This window comes from Oryctolagus cuniculus, chromosome 4 (assembly GCF_964237555.1).
Source record: "Oryctolagus cuniculus chromosome 4, mOryCun1.1, whole genome shotgun sequence".
Classification (NCBI taxonomy): domain Eukaryota; kingdom Metazoa; phylum Chordata; class Mammalia; order Lagomorpha; family Leporidae; genus Oryctolagus; species Oryctolagus cuniculus.
In genome coordinates, this window is record NC_091435.1 from 146,421,622 (window position 1) to 146,443,003 (window position 21,382).

Here is a 21,382-nt window from a genome sequence, read left to right on the forward strand (position 1 = left end):
GAAAACTCATATTTAGTACCATCTGATCTCCAAACACCCATAGTGAGAGACAACCATCTTGGCACACATGACCTCTCTCACTTGAACAACCCAAAAAATTACTCTTCCTTTTCAGGTGTGTCCAGAGATTAAATTTTGAAAATTAATTCAACACGTAGCTCAGTGGCTGGGACATAAATATCCCTTGTGCCTGATTAATGCAATTCCCTGAATCAATCTTGTCTTATGGCCTTAGACAGAGAGAATTCCTGGTTAGTGATGGGCTGGATCCATGGCTCTTAAATGCCATGTGGCAACCCACAGAGGGACACTGTGAGTTGTGTTAATCAGAACTTGTTATGAATGATGATAAAGGACTGAAAACTTTGAGTGATTCTTTAAAAAATAAATTAACATGATTTCAAGGTTAATACCTTAAGAACATCATTCTCCCTTAATTGCATTTTGATATGCTTTTGGGGATGAGGCAAGAAAAATATGGTTTTGCAGGCAGCACATGAGGGAACGAGTCATGAACTTGATGTCATCTATCACACGCTCGGCAGTGGGAAAAGTTGGGAGCAGACGGTGCATCTCAGTACCCACTGGAGGTCGCCTCCTACGTGGGGATCCCCTTCCTGGTGTCCTGTGGGACCAGTGCATGGTGATGTCCTGCAAAGTCTGCCTCCCAGCTGCCCCGCAGTCTTGACAATGTCTCCTCTACAGAGACCCCCAAGTCCAGACACCTGCTCTCCTTGCTGAGCCTTTAAAAGAGTGACCCTGCCGGCCCCTCTTGCCCGAGGTTCTCTGTCACCATCTCAGCTCCTGCTTCTTCCTGTGCTCAGGAAACCTGCCCCGGCTCATCCTCTCTTGAGGCTGCATAAAGCTCACTGCCCCGTCAACCTCTTTGGCCTTATCACTGCCCTCACATTAATCGTGCGCCTCCTGAGAAACTGATGCAAGGAATTGGGAGGACAGAGTGTGCCTTGAGGAGCTTGTGTTCCCAGTAGTCACCCAATGATCACACAATGCAATTGTGGCAGTGGTGAGTGTGCCACCGTTAAGAGTTTATCCTTACGCGAAGCTCATCTCCCCAAATAGATTGTCCCCTTCTGCAAAATGCACAGTACTCTTTAATAATAGCAGTAGTCGCCATCTGCTATCTCGTCTTAGGAAGTGCTTCACTGGCACTATTGTATGGAGTAGTTATTATTATCTCCATTTTACTAATGAGGAGAGTGGGACATGGAGAGGTTAAAAAGCTAGCCCGCATCACACAGGGGGAGCAATGTTAGTGAGGAGCTGCACGCAAGCTGTGGAAAGAACATTCACTGCTTTTCAGGCGAGACAAGAGGGAAGCGCTATCTCGTATGCTGTGCAAGTTTTCTCCCTCCATTGCTCACTGCAAGTGGGGAAAAGATTTCAGTTGCTGTGGGCGCGCCCCGAGGTGGGAGCCCCCAAGTAATTCCCATGGCATCTAAGCTCTTTGTGTTGTGAACGCCAATGACTTACAATAGGGCGCTGTGGTCAGATGTTTTGAAAACGCGGCTCTAAAAAGTTAATTTGATTCTGTATTGCAGACTTTCTCAGTACTTCCAAATCCGGCAAATGGAATGCTATGCTATCCTGTAACCCGTGCAAAAGGGAGCCACTTACTGGCCCATCTCTGCTCATTCAAAAGAAACCACTCCATAGAAAGAAAACATAATTTGAACCTTCACTAAGGACCCAACAAATAAGACATCCCAAAGGAAAACATTGAGCTCACTTGACTACTACCCTACCTCCCAAGCCTGCTCAGTAGAGTCTCTGCTCCACCCCCTTTCCTTTTCTTCCTCATCTCCCGGGAGGAGTGCTTGGCCCTGCCCATGATAAATCCCAGTGGTCCTGGGCCTCACTCAGGGCTGGAGCTGAGGAACAGAGAGAATTCCAGCCCTGGCTGCCTGCACTCGAGGAGCTTCCTGGAAAGTGGGGGAGGGGAAGTGGTGACTACTCCTTCATTCATAGTCCTTCTGGTAGCTCTGTAATTTCCTTAATGTATCAGTCCAAGAAGAACAGGGTGTTTTCACTTTCTTTGCAGCTCTTAAAAGCCTCCTCACTTCCCATTTAATAAGTTAACAGCATAAACAATCATGCCGATATCTACAAAAAAGCAGAGGGATTGGGAAAGTGCCTTCCTGTGCGATCTCTGATGCAGGAACGCAGTGTTTTGTGCTCCAAGGTGACCACAGCAGGAGGACGGAGAAGCAAGTGGCTCCAAGCTGCACTTTAGTGGATGGCGGCTCAGAGACACAGGTGCTGGGAGAGGGCGGGGCTGACTCCATCTTCCACAGAGGAGGGGGCACTGAACAGTGGCTGAGGGGTCCTGGGCACTGACTTAAGTGAGCCCTGGAGAATTATAGGACCCCTCAGAGGCTCAGTGCGCTCATCAGTAGCTCATCTTAGCTTAGACTTTTCCAATAACTCCATGGGTCATCAGAACTTAGTAAACTCAGCATGATATGAAGCCAGCCTTAATGTGTGTGAAATAATGCTGATTGCTCTTCACTCCAACGTACCCACCCCCTTTAGGAAAACAGACTGTGTTTGCAGTGGCTTTTATAATCCAGGGTCAGAATATACATTTTGAGTTTCAAATCAGGCAAATAAATCGTGGAGTGAAAGGGAAGGATGTGTTTCTCCTTAGATGACTTCTGATTGGGATAATAGGTGAATCATTGTATCTATCAAATATACTTTAACTGTGATTGCACAAAGGATGGATATTCAGATTAATATTCAGATTTCATAAATTAATATCCTAATAAAATCTGTGTGCAGGCATTCCCTAACTTACAATGAAACCGTAGTCCTAAATTCATTTTTAAACTTCTACATTGTAACTTGTAACCACTCTTGCACCATATTTTCTCGCAGAATTAATGCTTTAAATTATGGCTAAAGTGCCAGGCTTTGCTCCACAAAGTCTTTTGAGCTCCTCTTGTATCAGACAACACTAATACTAAATAGACATTAACAATATTGATATTTTGCTAGAAATTTAACATAGAAAAATAAATAAGAATACAAAGCTGCCACTTGAGCAAAAAAAAAAAAAAGGAAAGCAGCTTTAATTAGAGGTGATAAATGGAGTTCTCAGGAGATTCTGACAAGGAACATCTAGGCCAGAGAAGCAAATGCAAATGGCCTTCCACGGGCGGTGTGGAAAGTGGCTGAGAGGGACACGATAGGGCATAGTGGGGACTCTGGCAGCCTGGAGACTGCACACCTGCTGAAAACAATTAAATACTGTGAGAGCCTAATCAAAGCCTTCCAGTCCTTTTGAGGTGGATGACCCAGTTCTCTGCTTTAACATTGCAAAACTTGGGGATTGCCTTTCTCTTCTGGGGAAATACAGCCAGCACCGTTAGTATCGTTAGAAGCCCCTCGTTCAACGAAGGTTCCCTGAGCATTTCCCACGAGCCAGGTGGAGAGGGTGGCAGATCTGAGGAAGTGCCCTTCCTGGCTGGGGAGGCAGAGCCCGGAACCTTGATTCTGATTCGTGCGTGTGTGCCGGGAACCGGTTAGCCGGGATGTGCACCCGAGAGGAGGAGGAGGGTCTGCAGAGCATTTTCCAGTGGAGGCCAGGAGGTCACGTTCAGGGGCAGGGCAGACCACGCAGAAGGGAAGAGGTGGAAGAACAGCAGAGAGGGGACGGGAAATTAGGTCTGAAAGCACCCAGCCTAGGACCTCAGCGGGGGAGGTTTCATGGCTGCTCCGGGCAGAGGCGGCAGGCACCTGGCTGTGGAGTCCAGCAAAGCCTTCGGCTGTTAACGTGCAGGGCGGTCCATTTCTGACACAGGTGCTGCCCACAATTGCTTTGCTTCTCTAAGAAAAGGGAGCTTGCTTCCCGCCATGGAGCAAGCGGTCCTAGCTCAAACAGAAAACTGGAAAGCTGGCAGAGCCGTGGCTTGTGGGTAGCACCCGCACGCAGCCTGATGTCCTGCCCGTGGCTTCGGCAGACGAGGAGACAAGACCTGCCTACCCATCCCTGAGCTTGTGCATTTCCCATTCGCCAGGCAAAACGAACACACATTTCCCTCCCCCTGGAAGCAGAGGGGCTCCTATGCGTCACCTTTAACTGGTATCCTGGAGGTCACCTTGAAACGCCCACCCCGCTCCTCGCAGCCTCAGCCATGTAACAAATTACCGGCTGCTTCCACCGCTCTCGAGAACGCCCCTCCCTCCCCCCCTGCACGCAGACTTCCAGTGACACTGAATCCATCACCTACAGAACTATTACTTTATAAAGAAACAGATTAAGTGTCTCATAAACAGTGCAGTGATTGAGATAATGGAAAGCGCCGCTCGTCCCCATCTGCAGCATCAGGTTATGAAGCGTTTCCAAGCAGCCAGGAAGAGGAAATTAATAGAAGCAAGAGGGAATAACCACTTTTATGCAATTTCCTCGGAGATAGTGGACCATCTTATCTTTATTGGGGCCCTTTAACCTGTCACTCAGCACTCACCACAGCCTCTTTAGCTCCTGCAATTTTTCTTGATGTCGAAGGAAGATAAGAGGAAAACCTCAAAACATTATTTGATAATTTTCAAATGCGCAGGGTGCCCACTGCCTCTGCCCCTCCCCCCGCCCCCAACCGAGGCCTCAGAACCCAGCGATTTCATGCAGCAGAAATGTGGGCGAGCTTAACCATTGCCGGAGTACGGTCCAGAGGGTCAGAGCCACTCCGCAGGAAGGCAGTCTCTCCTTGCATTTTAAATGCGACTCTTCTCTCCGCCACCGCCTTCTGTCCTTGCTCTTTCTTTTTAATAATCTGATTACTTCTCCTGATCTAATTTCTCCCCCAAATGAGTTTGCAAAGGTTCATGCCAATGAATATTCATCCCCTGCTTAAGAACCGGGTGTGGTTTTCCTCCAGGCAGGTGCAGCTCAGCAGCTGGGTCCGGGAGGTTTAGGGCAACAGGGAAAGGCATGTGTGCTCCTCCCCAGGAGGAGAGAGGCTCACCGCCCAGGGCTCACGGCTCCTCAAACCTCCTCTCTGTCTCCACACTTTGCTCCCACTCTGTAAGAAGCAGTAGTGCCTGTCTCAGCAGCCGCTAAGCATTGAAGGATGGGTCTGGTGGACAGAGCAAGACATCCGGGGAGCCATGCCCACAGCTGCTTAGCTCTCGAGGTCCCCATGGGGCTTGGAATTGAGAATCATCCCTGACAACAGGGCTTCTCGGCTCTGCAAGTCCAGGCATGAGGCTTGGCAGGGCTCTGAGAGCCCCGTCATGGCATTCCTCATCCCAACCGCAGCCTTAGCTTCTCCAGCATCATTTTCCCTGAGCAACCTGAGACCCAGCTCCCCACCTGTTACATCCCCGCTACGTGCTGAGAAAACCGAGAGGCCGGGAGCCGTTCCCAGGAATGCCTCCGCCCATGCCTGCACCCTCATCCATCCACCCCTTCAACTACTACACCAGCTCGAAAGCGCTAGGTTTTGTCGTCTTTGTATTTCCCTTTCCCCGGCGGTCAGCACAAGCCTTCTACACGGGCATGTGCATCTGACGGAACTGAGTGCGCACTGGAGGGCTGCTGTGATAATGCCCCCAAAGATACAGCCTGTAACAATACTGACCACAAAGCTGATCTCAGTATTAGAGGGCGTGAGAGGACGGGCACTCCCGTTCCAAGGGTGGATTCTTGCTGATCTGCATTTGAGTTATGAGGTGATGTATAGTAAGGCTCAGTTTGGATTCAGTGATGGCACTTCTAAAGACTTATTCTAAAGCAAAAGCAAGTCGATGTAGAAAAAGATTTTTATTCATGGATATTCATCACAATGCTATTTAAAACAGGGAAAGAAGGAAGGTAGGATGGGAGGGAAGGAGGGAGGGAGGCTGGGAGGAAAGAGAGAGAGGGAAGAAAGTACAGATTAAATAAATTCTGGGGGCCAGCACTGTGGCGCAGTAGGTTAATCCTCCACCTGCGGCACTGGCATCCCATATGGCGCTGGCATCCCATATGGGCACAGGTTCTAATCCCGGCTGCTCCTCTTGCAATCCAGCTCTCTGCTATGGCCTGGAAAAGCAGTAGAAGATGGCCCAAGTGCTTGATCCCCTGCACCCACATGGGAGATCTGGAAGAACCTCCTGGCTCCTGGCTTTGGATTGACTGCTGCTCCAGCCATTGGGGCCAACTGGGGAGTGAACCAGCAGATGGAAGACCTTTCTGTCTGTCTCTCCCTCTCACTGTCTGTAGCTCTACTTCTCAAATAAATAAATAAAATCTTTAAATAAATAAATAAATAATAAATTCTGGATCACCCATATAGTGGAATACTACACAGTCATTAATATTATGTCTTGAATAAAGCCTTTGAGAAGTGGGTTCTGAAACTGTAGAGACAGCATGAACTTCACCGTGCCCACACACAAAACTCACAAATAACAACCGGGAGTGGCAGCATTACTGATCGTTACTGCTTTTCTGTACACTGCATGTACGTGGCTTTAGGAGTCAAAGCAAATCCCATCCACTGCACTTGTGAGATTTGCAGAGGACAGCAAAGGATGGACGGCACCCACTGGTTCTGAGGAGCTGAGCTGGGCTCTGCAGCAGAGGTGGGGGTGCCCACGCCAGAGGTCCCGAGCGGGGAGAGTTGGAGGAGCTGGGGAGGCTGCCTAGAGGAGCTGGCACATCCACAGGGTGGAGGGAGGGCAAAGGCTGGTGCAGAAACGGGAAGGTGAGGCCTGAGGAGCTGCGAGGGTTTCCCGCGTCAGAGTCTTTAGAGAAGCCGTGGTGGGAGGGGGCTGGGGCACTCTCACTTCTACATCAGCTGGCGCACGTGAAGCCAAACGGGTCTCTAGTTCCTGCCTCCCTGGGCCCAGAGCCAGCTGTAATGGCCTGTGTAGGCGCACACTTAGCTGTGTCATACACTCATATCACTCAGGGTGACATGCTGAGACTGATGAATGCTGGCGGCAACGCGACAGACAGGACTGTCACAGCACTCGAGGGCTCAGCCAGGCAGCCTGGAAGGCAGCCTGGAAGTGGCTGCAGAGGCGGGGAGGGGTCAGTCGGGGTGCTTTGCATGGAGGGAATGGAGAGCCCTCTGACCAGGACTGGTGGACAACACACAGAAGAGCAGCCGAGGGAGGAGCAGGCAGGCACTCAGGTCCCTGTCACTGCTGGCAGCCCAGTGCGTGGGAGGCTGGGCTGGCCACCAGAGCCTCTCGGAAGTGAGTCCAAGGCTGGATCCTGAAGTCCTGGCCCAACGTCAGCGTCTGGGGCCTGGGGCTAGCCATAAGCAAGCCCAGGGTGTTTTCTAACGTTCTAGGCCAGTGGTTCTCAAACCGGGGCCTCCAGACCAGCAGTGCTGTGGACCAAACATCGGTGTCTCTCCTATGTCCTGAGCTGACAGGGTCAGGGTTCGGAGGCGGGGCCCGGGAGGAAATTGGGTCACAAGGGTGCATCCCTCACAAAGGGATCGGGGCCCTGTGAGTAGAGACACAGAGAGCTGGCTTTCTCTCTGCTCTCCACGTGTGAAGTCACAGCAAGAAGACAGCCAGCCAGGCTGGGGTCTCACCAGGCACTGGATCTGCCGCAGCCTTGATCTTGGACCCCCAGCATCCAGAACTGTGAGAAATAAATGCTTGCCATTGATTTTTTAAAGATATGTTTTATTTAAAAGAGTGACAGCGAGCAAAGGAAAGAGAACATCCATCCTCTGGGTAAATCCCCAAATGGCTGCAATGACTGGGACTGGGCCAGGCCAAAGCCAGGAGCCCAGAACTCCATCCAGGTCTCCCCCACATGGGTGGCAGGGTCCCAAGTACTTGCGCCATCATCTGTTGTTTTTCCAGGAGAATTGGCTGGGAGCTGGATAGGAAGTGGAGCAGCTGGGACTTGAACTGGCACTCACAGGGGATGTGGGCATTGCAAGGAGGAGCTTAACCCACTGCACCACAGCACCAGTCCCAGTGTTGGCCATCGAATCCACACAGTTTATCAAACGCTGGCTACAGCAACCCAGACAAGACAAATGCATTGGTAGCTCCTGGAAAGCTGGAGAAACATAGAATCGTGGTCCCTTCTGCAGATTTCCTGAGCCATAACACCTTGGGGGTGGAGCCATCAGTCTGAGCCTGACCCAGCCCACCAAGCAATTCTGATGCCCAGGAGGAGCAAGGGCGGAGGGCAAGCGGAGGCCTTTCTGAGGTCACCATGCCAAGTAGGGATGCAGCTGAATGCATGTCTTGCCCCAGCCTCCCTCAAAACAGAGGGGAGAGTGGAGGACGTGGGAGACATCGTTGGAGAGGCCACTGAACATCCCTCTCTGTCCCCAGTCCAGCATAAATGTGGCAACCTGCTTCCACAGGGATGCCCTGCATGCCAGAGGTGGCACCCAGAACACAGGGGTCCTGGCTGGGCACAGCCAACAGGGACACAAGGAGTCACTGCGCAGAGGCCTGCAAAGGGCCTGCATTTCCCCTGGGTTCTTGCAAACTTGGAGAGCCCAGCAGGGAGTGAGGGGGAGCAGAGCAGGGTTCCAGCAGCCGAAGTCTCTCTGTGAGCTGACCCAGGGCCCATGAGGAGCTCGGCTTGGTGGACAACTAGGACCCGGAGGGGCAAAGGGGATTAGGAAGGTGCTCATGCTCCTCTTTCCATAGTTAATTCCCAAAGAAATAACCACCACGCAGCTCAAAGATTTAACCGTGAAGGTATTCAGGATAGCACTGTTTTTAGCAGGAGGAAGTCAGGAACAACCTATAGGCCCAGAATAGACAGTGGCCGAATAAACTGTGGTGCATCCATATATGGACCAGGGGTGGCATCGGCCAGGTACTGCCACAAGCGGTGGGGACCAACCATGTCCCCTAACACTGCAAGAGTGGTTCACTTGTATTTCACCGTGAGATTGTGGCTGGAGCCCTTGTTTTCCCTGAGCTCTGTATCTTCCAATCGTTACGCTGTAAACTTGTACAGCATTTTTGAGCAGAAAAGCACTTTGTCAAATAGCAGAAAGTCAGAGAGGAGTGTTGGGCAGGACTGGTGTAAGGACGCCAGCCAGGGCAGAGGCCAGCGGACACAGCAAACGGCCAGGAGAAGGATTCTCAGAGTGTGGTTTTCCAGGGGCCAGGACAAGGCCTCCTCTACAACAGCTGATGTCACAGCCAGACAGGGACAGCAGCAGCTCCCAGCGGGGCCAGGAGGTGGAGAATCCGTGCTGGGGCGGGGGGGGGGGGGCGGCGTGAGATTTAAAAGCAGGCAGAAGCCCCTGCCAGCAGCCACTTCCCTCTCAGCCACCAGCGAGGGAAGGGGGAGCCCTGGGACTCGGCAGAGAGGAAGGTGAGAGCCGGATCATTGCAGCCACTCCTCCAGCGGGCGCCAGGCCTCGGCCCCCTGGGCTACAGCAAGGGCAAGGGAATCCCTAGCCGTCCCCTCCCCAGGCCCTGTCCCTGCCCTCGTCAGAGCCTGGCTGCCAGTGTTCTAAAAACACCATCAATCTGGTGCCGTGGGCAGCGGGCGAGCAGGACATATGCTGGCAGTCGCGCTGCTTCCCACGTTTTCAAGCGGAAGCGTTCGGCCTTTGAGAAAAATCTTATTTTTAAGTACTTCCCCTGACACAGACCTTGATAGACTCTGTTAAAAAAGAATTTATAACCAAGTCCTCAAGATAAATGCCGGAGACTTCTCACCGTGTCTCTGAAGGCTGGACAATGGCGAGAAGCCGCCCAGGGCTGCTCAGCCCGGCCAGGCCCCCGAGGTGCCGGTGGCAGGGCAGCTGGGCACACACAGATCGGCCAGGTCTGCTGAGTCATCGCACCTGGGAAAAGCACTGCCTCCACCTGCTCCCCCTGTGTTTCATGGAGCCCATAGGGAAAAAAAAAATGAAAGAGCCGCCATGTCTGGACGCATCACACAAATCTCACTTCTTCAAAACTCTAACACAGCCAATAGGAGAAGCTGTTCTTGTTCCATGCTTTCCAAGCCCCACCCCAGGGCTTCCATGAGTCTGGGAACCACAGATAGGCAGGATCAGAAAAGACCTTAAAAATAACCTAGCACAGGGTCAGCCAATACCCAGCAGTGGCACAGTCACCACCTCCACAAGCCTGCCACAGCAGACATCACTAATCAATCACCGCACTCCCACTCAACCCAGAGCTGAGCTGAGAACCTCTAACATCCCAGGCAGCAACTACCCCTTAACTGAAGATGGAAATTGACATAGAGCGGAGTCAGGATGGGAAAAACGAGGGCCAGCAAAGGCAATCTACTGGGGCAGAGGTACACCATCGGCAGAAGAGCCACGTCGCAGTGCCAGTGTGTCAGCCGTCGGCCCACGTGGCCCCGTTATCAGGACGAGCCTGCTGCAGCTGACCCGCTCCCACCTGTCTCAGCTCTCTCCTTCTCATCTTTGAGGTCGGCTCCGCACACAGCCTCCCCTCCAACCGGGATGCCAGGGCGTCTAATTATTCTCTCCATGTGCAGCTGGGAAGAGCTGCATTATGTGTGAGTAAGTGTAGCTAAGAGGTGCCGCATCTCCACAGAAGGTCAAGTGCTGCATATGTATAATATAAGATTAAGATTTTCCCCTTCTGTGCTGTACTTGATAAAATAATTTTGCTGTGACCTTTACAGAAACCCAGGAGTAAAAATGGGCACAGTGGAATTTCCAGCTTCTCCCCAGGTCACAAAGCCACAAAGGCATCAATCTTTAACGATATTGCACAGCATTCAAGCGGGACGGTGAGCAAAAGCAATATACTTTTTTTTTTTTAATTTTACTTTTTGGTAAGGACAGCGCTAAAGCTTTGAGTCAAAAATGCTCAAGCTGAATCACCGGAGCTATTGTGACAGATAAAAGGACAGGCACCCTGGATTGATAAGGGACAGGAACCCTTCCCCCACACCGCCCTTGCCTCCACTGTGTGGCCTGTGGACCTCTCAGGCAGCTGTCCAAGGCCATGCAGGAAGTCACAGTCAGGACTAACCGCCTCTGCCGCACCCTGGCAGCCTGGGCGGCTGCTCAGCCAAACCTCAGCTCCCAAAATCCCAAAATGCAATCACAGCAGACATAGCATTTGCAATGTCCACAGTCAACTCTGAAAATGTGAAATCACCATAAGTAATGATCCAGACTGAAATAAGAAGGTTATACTCAGGGCTGGTGCTGTGACGAAGCAGGTAAAGCCTCCACCTGCAGCACCGGCATCCCATATGGGCGCCAGTTTGAGTCCCAGCTGCTCCACTTCTGATCCAGCTCTCTGCTGTGGCCTGGGAAAGCAATGGAAGATGGCCCAAGTCCTTGGGCCCCTGCACCCATGTCGGAGACCTGGAAGAAGCTCCTGGCTCCAGGCTTTGGATTGGCCCAGCTCTGGCAGTTGTGGCTATTTGAGGAGTGCACCAGTGGATGGAAAATCTCTCTCTCTCTGCCTCTGTAACTCCACTTTTCGAAAAAATAAATATATCTTTTAAAAAGAAAAGACAGTTATACTCACTCCCAAATACTCTCCAAGTAGGAGTGACCCTAACAAGGTAGGACACCGGCACAAAGGCTTCCCCAGGGCAGAAGGCAGGCGGCGCAAGCAGATTCGGTCGTGTCTGACACAAGACCAACACTGAGGCAGCCTATGAACAGAGGCTACTGATCCTGAAACAGAGAGGACACCCCCTTCCACGCAGCTGAGCAGGCCCAACCCTAGGCGCTGGAGACCCCCGGAGGCTGTGAACGGGCCCGTGGGTGCTGTCAATCAGAGCAAGGAGAGGCAGGAAAGGGTGGGGTGACTGTGATCTCTGGGTGACCACTTATCCCCAGGTGCTGAGGGGCAATTTCCAGAGTGCCCCGTGTCCTCCCTGTGTGCAGCTTCCTGGATGGACATTAGCATCGCCCACTGCCTTCGGGTTTGTCAGTTACACATGATTAAGGGAGAAGCTTGCAGCAAAGATCAGCGTTGTTAAGGGCGCACTTAGCACTTTGATCTCAGTGGCCACTTAGGAGAAGTGAGAGCCGTTCAGCTGAAGCCACCCATCAGAGAGGGCCAGGGGCGGAGCTGCAGGTGCAGACCTGGGGGCAGACCCAGGGGGATGGGGCGGGCCAGGGCAGTGGGGGGGGGCAGCAGGCCCTGCTGAGCAACTTGAAAAATGTTTTCCCCCAAGCAAACAGCAGGGCACAAGTCCAGGGCTGAAGGAACAACACTGGTCCCTCTGCCGCCAAGGAAACGGCCTACTCTCTCTCTCTCTCTCTCTCTCTCTCACCTGCCTTTCCCTCCCAGGCCTTTGGGTCAGGTCAGCAAAGCGCTCTTATTAAACGAGAGACCAGCACGTCCAGCAATGCATAGGCTAGGCTGGGATGTCGGGCCAGCCCCTCCCACCCTCCATACCTGATGGGTTTCACTCTTTCTTTCCAAGCCAAGGTCTGTGCACCCCGCAGACCAGCACTGCCAACACTGGCTACCCAGTTGTGGTGATGTGCATAACAAGTGTTTCACTGATAGGAACAATGGCAGCACTTATCACAGGCTACATACCTGGCTCTGAATGATCTCATCTTATCCTATTCCCATTCTTGCAAGTTAAGAAACTGAGGGTCAGATAGTAAGTCCAAGAGCTTCTGCAAGGCCTCCCCAGCGGGTGGTGTATCTGGTAATTCAGCACAGGCTAGCTGACTCCAGAGCCTGGATAGGCCCTGGTTTCAACAGTTTGAAACCAAGTACATTTACTTGGAGTCCACAACTAGTATGTATCAGGTTAAACATAAATTGGGGCAGGGACTTTGAGCAGGTCCTGCCACCCCCTGGGAGGCCCAGGTTCCATACTGGCGTGCCGATTTGAGCCCTGGCCACTCTGCACTTCCAATCCAGCTTCCGGCTGTGGCAGCGGGAGGCAGCTCCTGGCGGCTCCTGCTCCCATGCATGAGACCCAGATGGAGCTCCTGGTTCCGGGCTGTGGCCTGGCCCAGCCTTGGCTGTAGCAGGCATCTGGGGACTGAGCCAGCAGACAGACCATCTCTCTTTTTCTCTCTCTGTCTCTCTACCTTTCAAATAAATAAAGCAATAATAAATAAATAAATCAACCCTTATCAAATAAATAAATCAATTCTTTTTTAAAAACCCATAAACTACACACCAGTATGACTTCATAAGAAAAGGGATACCAACTTCAGTTACGAGCCCTACTTTCCTCTGTGTAAAAATAGACTAACAATAGTCCCCGTCTCTTAGAGCTGTCTTTGATGACTGAACGAGATAATAAATCCAAAATTCTGGCATAGTGACTGACATGTAATAACTGCTCAAGTAGCTGTTAATATTTTCCACCATGAAATGAGGGCATGTCGTTTCCACACCGTATGCCATCATCTGGCTAATATTTTCTATTTTTCTTTTATTTATTTATTTACTTGAAAGGCAGAGTTACAGAAAGGCAGAGAGAGAGAGAGAGAGAGAGAGATCGATCGATCTTCCATCCACTGGCTTACTCCCAAAATGGCTGCAGCGGCCAGAGCTGAGCAGATTTGAAGCCAGGAGCCAGGAATTTTGGGTCTCTCACGTGGGTGCAGGGGCCCAAGCACTTGGGCCATCTTCTACTGCTTTCCCAGGTCATAGCAGAGAGCTGGATCGGAAATAGAGCAGCCAGGACTCAAACTGGAGCCCATAGGGAATACCAGTGCTGTAGGCAGAGGCTTAGCCCATTGCGCCACAGTGCTGGTTCCTAATGTTTTCTATTTTCCAATGTCAACACTGGCCCCACCACTTGGGACATCCCTGTAAAGAATGTTTCCAGTGTAAGGTCATTGGCTTGAGTCACCAAGGTCTGGAAATATAAGCAGTAGCATAGGTGACTTCTGGGCTGTGGTCTTCCAGAGAGAAAGCTGGCATTTCTTCTGCCCTTCTTTATTCTTCCTGGCTGGGAAGTGGACCTGATGGCTGGAATTCCAGCAACCATCCTGGACGGTGAGGCGGAAGTTGTGAGATAGGATACCCCTGGGTCCCCAGCATCCCCAGGGAATGCCACGCCAGCCCGTGCTTATTTTACATGGGAGAGAGGAAAAGTCTCATCTTTTAAGAACCACAACCACCTTCCTCCGTGTTTCAGTCTCTTGCAGGCAAATGTGATCCTGACACACCACTTCTGCTCAATGCAATGGCGTGAGAGAGCTAGCAGCATTCCTACTTCACTGACAGTGACGCGAGGTTCTGGGAGGGACAACATCTTGACCAATGTTTCCCGGCAGACCTATGACTTCTTTCTGGCTTCTAAACAGATGCCCTTCACTGCTCTTACCTGCAGCAGGGCACGCACGGGGCGGGGGCCGTCTGTACGAGCACGCGTCCTCGGGCTCAGACACCCGCAGCATCGAGTGCGTGAGCTCAGATGAGAGGCTTGGGAGGGGACGAGATGCACTCCTCTCCTGCTCACCCTGAGCGCCTTGTCCTACTTTCCCTGCCTCCCAGGGAAGGAAGAAAATCACCAGGGTCGACATCGCGGGCTCAGGGTCCCTGCCTGCCCAGGGTTCCTGGCCAGACGTAAAGCGGTGATATATGGATGTGGTCGCAGGGTATCCTGCAGAGGCCTGCTCTGAAAGGCACATCCATCTTCCCAGGGCTTTCGGTACACAAAGGAGGGACGAGCGCATCGGTGCTGGGGACTGGCTGAGTTTCCCTGAGGACGCTGGGCAGCTGGACAGCAGGCTGGGAGGGGGCGCTCACCTCCCTCACTGCTCCTGCCTCGAGTGGGTGCCAGCTTCCCAGAAGGCAAGACGTTTGCTGTCCGTGGGCGTCGGCAATTCTTAGAGCTCGCTGGCATTCCAGCTCTGATATGGCAGGCGAGCCTCCAGCACGTGCGCCCGCCTCCCAGGTAACTCCAGGACGAGAGGCTGGGCATGGGGACAGCAGGAGCCCGCCTACTATGTCCGCCAGCACAGAGGGCACAGAACAGAGAGCAAGCTGAGGGTACCACGTGCACGGAAACCTGGGTGCTGTCCATGCCAGCCGATAATCATTATAATCCTATGAAGCTTCATTACCAAAGTCCCCCCTTACCATTTCTGCACGTAGCGTTCGTTGGTTAATAACCAAGATAAAGGTCCATAAAACAATATTGCTCCCATGTAGCACGTCTTTCTGCTCATTCTCAGTGAGAGACCAGACTGCCAGCGGAGGAACAGAAGCAATTCGCCAAGATGTGTCAATTACTTCAAGATGACAGGTAGTCGATCCCCAAATTCATCAGTGGGGGCTGAAAACCTACTGGTTCATTAGGCAAAGCACATTTCCGGAAGTGCTCTCACCGTCCGGGGATCGAGTAATAATTGCAACACCAACATCTTGACTTTCAAATGGAACTGTTCCAAGGAGTGAAAGGGTTTTGACACATTCCCCGCCAATCCGCTCTCGGCTCTGTCTTCGTGGTAGCCTTCTGAAATGGCGAAGCCACGGATTTTATTTTTCCCGTATTGCAAGAGGAAGAAACCCAGATTCTGAACCGAGATGCTTGGTGACTTACATAAATCAATCACGCAAGGGAAGCAAGGGAACCGGAATGTGGCAGCTCTCTTGCAACAGAACTCCAAACCCTGGACCACACAGCTTCCGTGACTGTGGATTCAAACCCTGGCTCACCAGCCCGGCTCTCCAGAGCAGGCTCAGCTGAAGTGCCCATTCTCAAAGAATGCAAAGTCCAGCGGGAGAACCACAGGCTAATGCTACTGATAACACAGCACAGGGATATGCAAAGGGGAGTGCCATGCGAGAGGGAGAGAATGGGCAGTCTCCTTTCTGAGGTTGTTGAGAGAGAGGCAGGCCCCCTGGAGGAGGTGAGAGCTGGGTTTTGGAGCATGAATAGGAGTTTGCTAGGTAGCTAAAATGAAGAAAGGCATTCCAGGCAGAGGAAAAGCATGGCGGTGGGGAAAAGTCAGGGACGGCCAGCAGCTTGCTAAAGGACTTCACTGCAAGCCCATCAATGGCCTAAGCCAGAGGGAGACTCTGTCTCTGGGGAGAGACAGCAGCCGTTCCCAACAGGCTCTTGAAGCAGGGAAGGAAGTTAAACTGAGTCTCCAAGTCGGTGAGGATGGCGCTGCACCCCTATTCCCAGACCTAGAACGAGCCCCTGCCGGCCCCTGCCGCTCCTTCCTGGCCCTGCTGCCAACCTCCCAGAGGCCATCAGAGAGCCTCTGGGCCTAGCTGACTCTGGCTGGCCGAGTGTGGGCGGCTCGGTTGGGGCGGGGCTGCACACTCTCCCTAAGCAGACGTGGGTGCTGTCCTGCCTCCCCCAACACGTCTGCCTCCCCAGGACCTCTTGTCCGGAGCAGAACAACAGAAACGCAAGGGGGCCCCGTGCAGAGTTGGGGTGGGCAGGGAGCGTCCTCCTCCTCTCCAAGGCCCTGGCCTTTCCTCGGGGCGCGCTGATTTCTCTCTCCCGGGACAGCCTCCTCTCTGCTCTTAATCAGGCTGCACTGGAGTCCTTCGCAGGGCCCACTGTGGATTTATGATTTAATTTGTGTGTATGGCACTAAGAAATGATTTCAGGGCTGGTCACTTAAGAAATGATTAAAGACCATCATTTCAAACCCACAGCACTCCCAGGGGGAAGGGAAGCGGCTTGAGACAGAAGGAGGTGTTAATAATATGTCAAGATGGACGTGTGGCCGGGGACGCCGAGAAGCCGGGGGCACACGGGGGGCCAGGAGGGCAAGCCCTGCGGCTGCCTCACTGCCATGAGCTCTGCACGTGTTCTCGGGAGCGCTGGGCACACATGCAGGGGCCCCAGGTCTTAGGACAAGGGGAGCCAGCTGCATCAGCCACGGGTGATGCTGTCTTTGTCCAAACAGGCGACAACCTGCCAGGCTCGGCCTCCGTTCCTCGCATCGTTACCAGCTCAGGGCATTGCCCCTGGGCCTAGTGTGAGTGAGTGCAGGGCAGAGGAATAAACAGCTCATCAAGGCCCCAGCACCCCCACCCCAAGTTCTTCCTGCGCTGACTCGTGGGCAGGAGTCCTAAATCACCCTGACGTCGCTTCCAAGCCGACAGCCAAATGCCACGCTGTACCGATTTACGATGTGTGCCCATGAAGTTCTGAGACCAGGGAGCGGCTCATGAAGACACTCAGCTTACCCCCAGCAACTCCTCCACGTCGGGGCTCTTCTCAGGAGCTCGCTGTGTTCATCAACTACGGCAGCACGCTAGGCCACACCTGCCCTCCCGGGCTCCCATCAGGAAAGCTGCGGCCTCACAACGCCCGCTGCAGGCCGCAGCAGCAATGGGGCAGTGGCTCTGAGCCCCTGAGTTCCAGAACAGTTCCTGCCCCCTGGCTACCTGTGAGGCTGTGGGCAAGACCCTTCACAGCCTCTCAGCCTCAGCAGGCCTGTCTGTGAAATAGGGACAAGAGTATATGAAGAGTTGGCTCACCCTGCTGTTGACTGGGGAACATATACAAGGCTTGACATCCACGTGCTTCCTTATTTATATTTATTTATTAGGCAGAGTGATGGGGAAGGAGATCTTCTGTCCCTTACTTATCTTCTTAAATGCCCACGACAGCCAGGGCTGGGCCAGGCTGAAGCCAGGAGCCAGGACCTCCATCCACGTCTCCCACATGGGTGGCAGGGGCCCAAGTACTTGAGTTATCATCTGTTGCCCCCCAGGTCCATTACCAGGGAGCTGAATCAGAAGCAGAGCCAAGACCCCTCCCGAAGCTGTGGCCTCACCTGCTGTGCCATAGCTCCCAGGGCTGCTTTTCCAGGCCTCCTCAATAGCCATCATCACAAACGATACTTTTTTTTTTTAAGATCCTCTTATTCTGATAAGCAAAACCAACAGTTAGTGCCTGCCCTCATCTGCTTGGTCTACAACATCTCTCAGCAGTAAGACCAGTAGAAGGCCATGTGGAACCACAAAGAGACTTCTGGAAATGAAGAGCTACACTTCAGGACTGCTCTGCAGCTCACGGGTGTGGTGCACCCTCTCTGGGCTGCACCTGCTTCCTCCGTGAAGTGGCACGGCTAGACTGCGTGCATAGATCCATCTTCTCTCCCACACCTGCATGCTGGCCGTCACGCATCCATCATTCAGCCAGTCAACACATGTGTTTATTAGGAAGGCTCTGCATGACACAGAGGCTAGCAGTCCTGGAGATTTCCACTGGCCCTGAGAGGCTGATCAAACCAGGAGCAGCATGCTCTGCAGGCTGTACAGCAGGAAAAGCTGGGGGCACCCAGAAGCGGGGGGCGTGCTCAGCCGGCGCGTCCATGGCAAGGTGGAAATAGCTCATCTGGACTCGGGCCTCCTGGAGAGATTTCCCCATTAGTCTACAGGAGTTCTCCATCAATAATGATACCAACCGTAATGAAGACAAATATTTTGCAATGAACTGTCGCTTCTTCACGTGGGAAAAAGCTATTGAAATTAAAGATAATTTCGTCTCCCTCTCCTTTAAATTTACTTCATTTTCTCAGCGTATCTCTGAGTTAAAAAAAAACAAAAAAAACAAAAAAAAACAAAAAAAAACACTATTCCTGAAAAGGCAGGCAGAGAAGGAAGCAACAAAGATTCTACACACGGCTTCCACCGCGAGTTCAAACATACCCACCCGCTGGTGGGAAGGGAGGGGCCCAGGAGGGGCCCAGGAGGGGCCTACAGCCTCATGCGGCCCAGGGACCCCTCCAGGCTCTCTGGGCAGCTGGGATGGAAGCAGAGGGACAGAACATGTGACAGAGGACTCATTCAGCTTTTGTTATTTTTAATGCATAGACTTCAATCCACTTGACACAGGTGGCACTACGCTTGCCTACTACACCCATAATTAGAGCCTCCAGTTAGGGAACAGCAGTGGGAGCCACCCACCTCCCGCCTGCCTGTCCCTGGTGCCCCAACCACCCCCCCACCTCCTCTCTCTCTCTGCCCCACATACACTGCGTTGCTGACATCAGAGTCTTTCCATGGTGGTCTCTGCCTCTCCTCTGAATCCCCTGTCCTCTGTGGACAGCCTGCATCAAATGTCTGGAAGCCGGGACTCCCTGAACCCTCCCTCATCTCCCACTTCCAAATGCCACCTTGTCCTGTCATGCCTGCATTCTGCGCTACTGTCAAACTTCCCTCTTTCTACCCCTGCCAAGGCGAGGCCCTTGTCTTGTCACCAGCTCCCCCGTTTGCCCAGTGGTGGCTCTCCTGCTCGGTGCACCTGCCAGGGAGAGCTCAGCCCTCCCGCTCCCCCTGCACCCTGTCTGATTCGCTCTACCCTAGTCACAGCGGCCCCTCCCCGGGGGGGGGGGGGGGCTCTGGTCCTGGACAATGCTGCCCAAGGCTGGGGCGTGGCTTCTCCACAGCTCCCTGGGACCTGGGATCACTGGGCCCTGCTCACCCTTGTGGCCTCTTCCTGTCCCACTTCCCCAGCACTGTCCAGGCACACGGGAGATGGGATCCTGGCAAAGGTTCCTGGACATGGCCTCTAGGCTCCCTCCGCTCACCACCATCCCTGACCTCCTGGGGAGCCCCCACCCCTGTGAGAACTGCCCGGGACCCTCAACCTGCCACCCTGTAGTGCGGCCCCACTGGGTGTAACTGTTGGCCCGCCTGCCCGCCCCGCCAAGCTGCTCTCCTGAGCGGCCGCTCGCCGACTTGTGTTGAGCAAGTAAGTGATTATGGGTAGCAGGCAAGACAGAATTTTAACAGCTCTGCCTTTTCTACTTTCTGCAGTTCTGTGGTCACCCAAGTCGCTCCCCTGACCCCACTCTCTGGATCACCCCTCTCTCACACCCCTAGCCCTGACACGCATCCTACTCCCTGTAACTCGGCTCACCTGTCACCCTGCCCACAGAGTGTCCCTTATCTCCCCGGAGGCACCAGGGTCTCCCTCCAGGGCAGCCAGAGGCACCACGTGGGCAGGATGCAGCAGGGAGCCCAGGACCAGGGACAAGTCCCACCCTCGCTGAGCCGCAGGCTCCCCGTCTGTGAAGCAGGCAGCAGCAGGGCCCACTCGTGTCGGCTGGCCACCATCGTCATCAGCATCGCTTGCTCTGTCATGCAATGGCAGCTCCGGGGAGCAGACTGCGCCCAGGCCATCTTCTCCACTTCTGCGCCCGAGGTGCTGCCCAGAGCAAGCGGCTCCTCAGGCCCTGGTTGAGCTGCGTTCTTTCTAAGACTGTCCTTCGAGCCGCACTGGACGCCCGGCACTCAGGGCCGTCCCCACGGACCCCACAGTCCTCCCGCTGAACCCCTGGCTTCCCCTGGCTCTTTTCTCAGCCTTGACTCAGGATTTGGGGTCTTCTGGGGGCAAAATGGGATCTCATATGAGCCTGTGAGTCCCGCCTACCCCACCACTCAGCCATGCTGGGAGAGCCTGCGCTGCTTGCCTGCCAGCCCAGGACCTTCTGCTGGGAACTCCCCACTCCTGCTGCTACTCCACTCCGTCTGCCTCCCAGGCCTCCTCCTCCTCCTCCTCCTCCTCCTCCTCCTCCTCTGCCCCTCCTGCCCCCAAAAGCTTTGCCGCTTATGGCTGCCAGCCCATAGAAAAATGGCGACCCTTCCCTGGCCGCTTGCCCTGCCTCTGCATTCACGGCCGTGCCTTTGGGGCTTCGGGAAGTCCCATGACCACCCTGACACACTGTCTGCTGCAACAGCAGCCCCACCCCCTTCAGGCTCCCCTCATGCTCACAGAGTCTGCAGACCGGGGGTGGGGGTGGGGTGTTGGGGGGGGCGACCCAACGCGGGGCTCCTTGAGCAGTGGTGGTGAGCTGCCCGTGGATTTTGGCAGACATGAAGGTGTGCTAGTTCCTCCGGGTGTCTTCCACGTGTCCCCTGCCTGGACAATGGCAAGCAGGTGTACTCACAACAGAGCTCTCGGCTACCTGCGCTGACCGCGGTCTCTCCATCCCTTTCCGGGTTCTGTAAGCACCTCCATTCCTACGTTGAATCCAATTCTACCTGCAACACCCCGGAATAGCTCCACCTGCAACCCCTTTGCCCCTGCCACACATACTACAATAACTCCCACAGACTCAGGCTATGTGTTCAGGGGATCTACATGGGGCATACTCAAAGGTACCAGCATTCCACCATTCTGCAAAGGCTCCATGTGCCATGTGACGACAGAGGAGAAGCCAGGCAGAGCCCCGGCCTGCATCCCCCTCCTCACCACCGGACTCTGCCCCGAATGGGAGACACCACCTGAACCGGAAGAGGCCGGAAGCAGCAGTCAGCCCCGTGTTGGTGGTGACGCACCAGGCACCGCTCATCAAGCAGGTCCAGAAATCACTCTCAGCCCTCAAAGCAACACAGGAACCATGAAGGATAAGAGCAGCCAATGAGCATGCTGGGTGAGGACTCACGGTGGGTGAGGCATGGCGCCAGGGGCTTAGCCACACGGTCACATTTGACGCTCCCACCAGCCCATGAGGGAGGTGTTGTCACTACCCCA

The 21,382-nt window shown here is 53.6% G+C and overlaps 1 protein-coding gene across 1 annotated transcript in view; it reads right to left on the reverse strand.

Moving 5' to 3' along the window:
- Window positions 1-21,382, reverse strand: part of EPHB1 (EPH receptor B1) — a 431,842-nt gene that overhangs the window by 153,729 nt on the left and 256,731 nt on the right. The window lies entirely within an intron of this gene.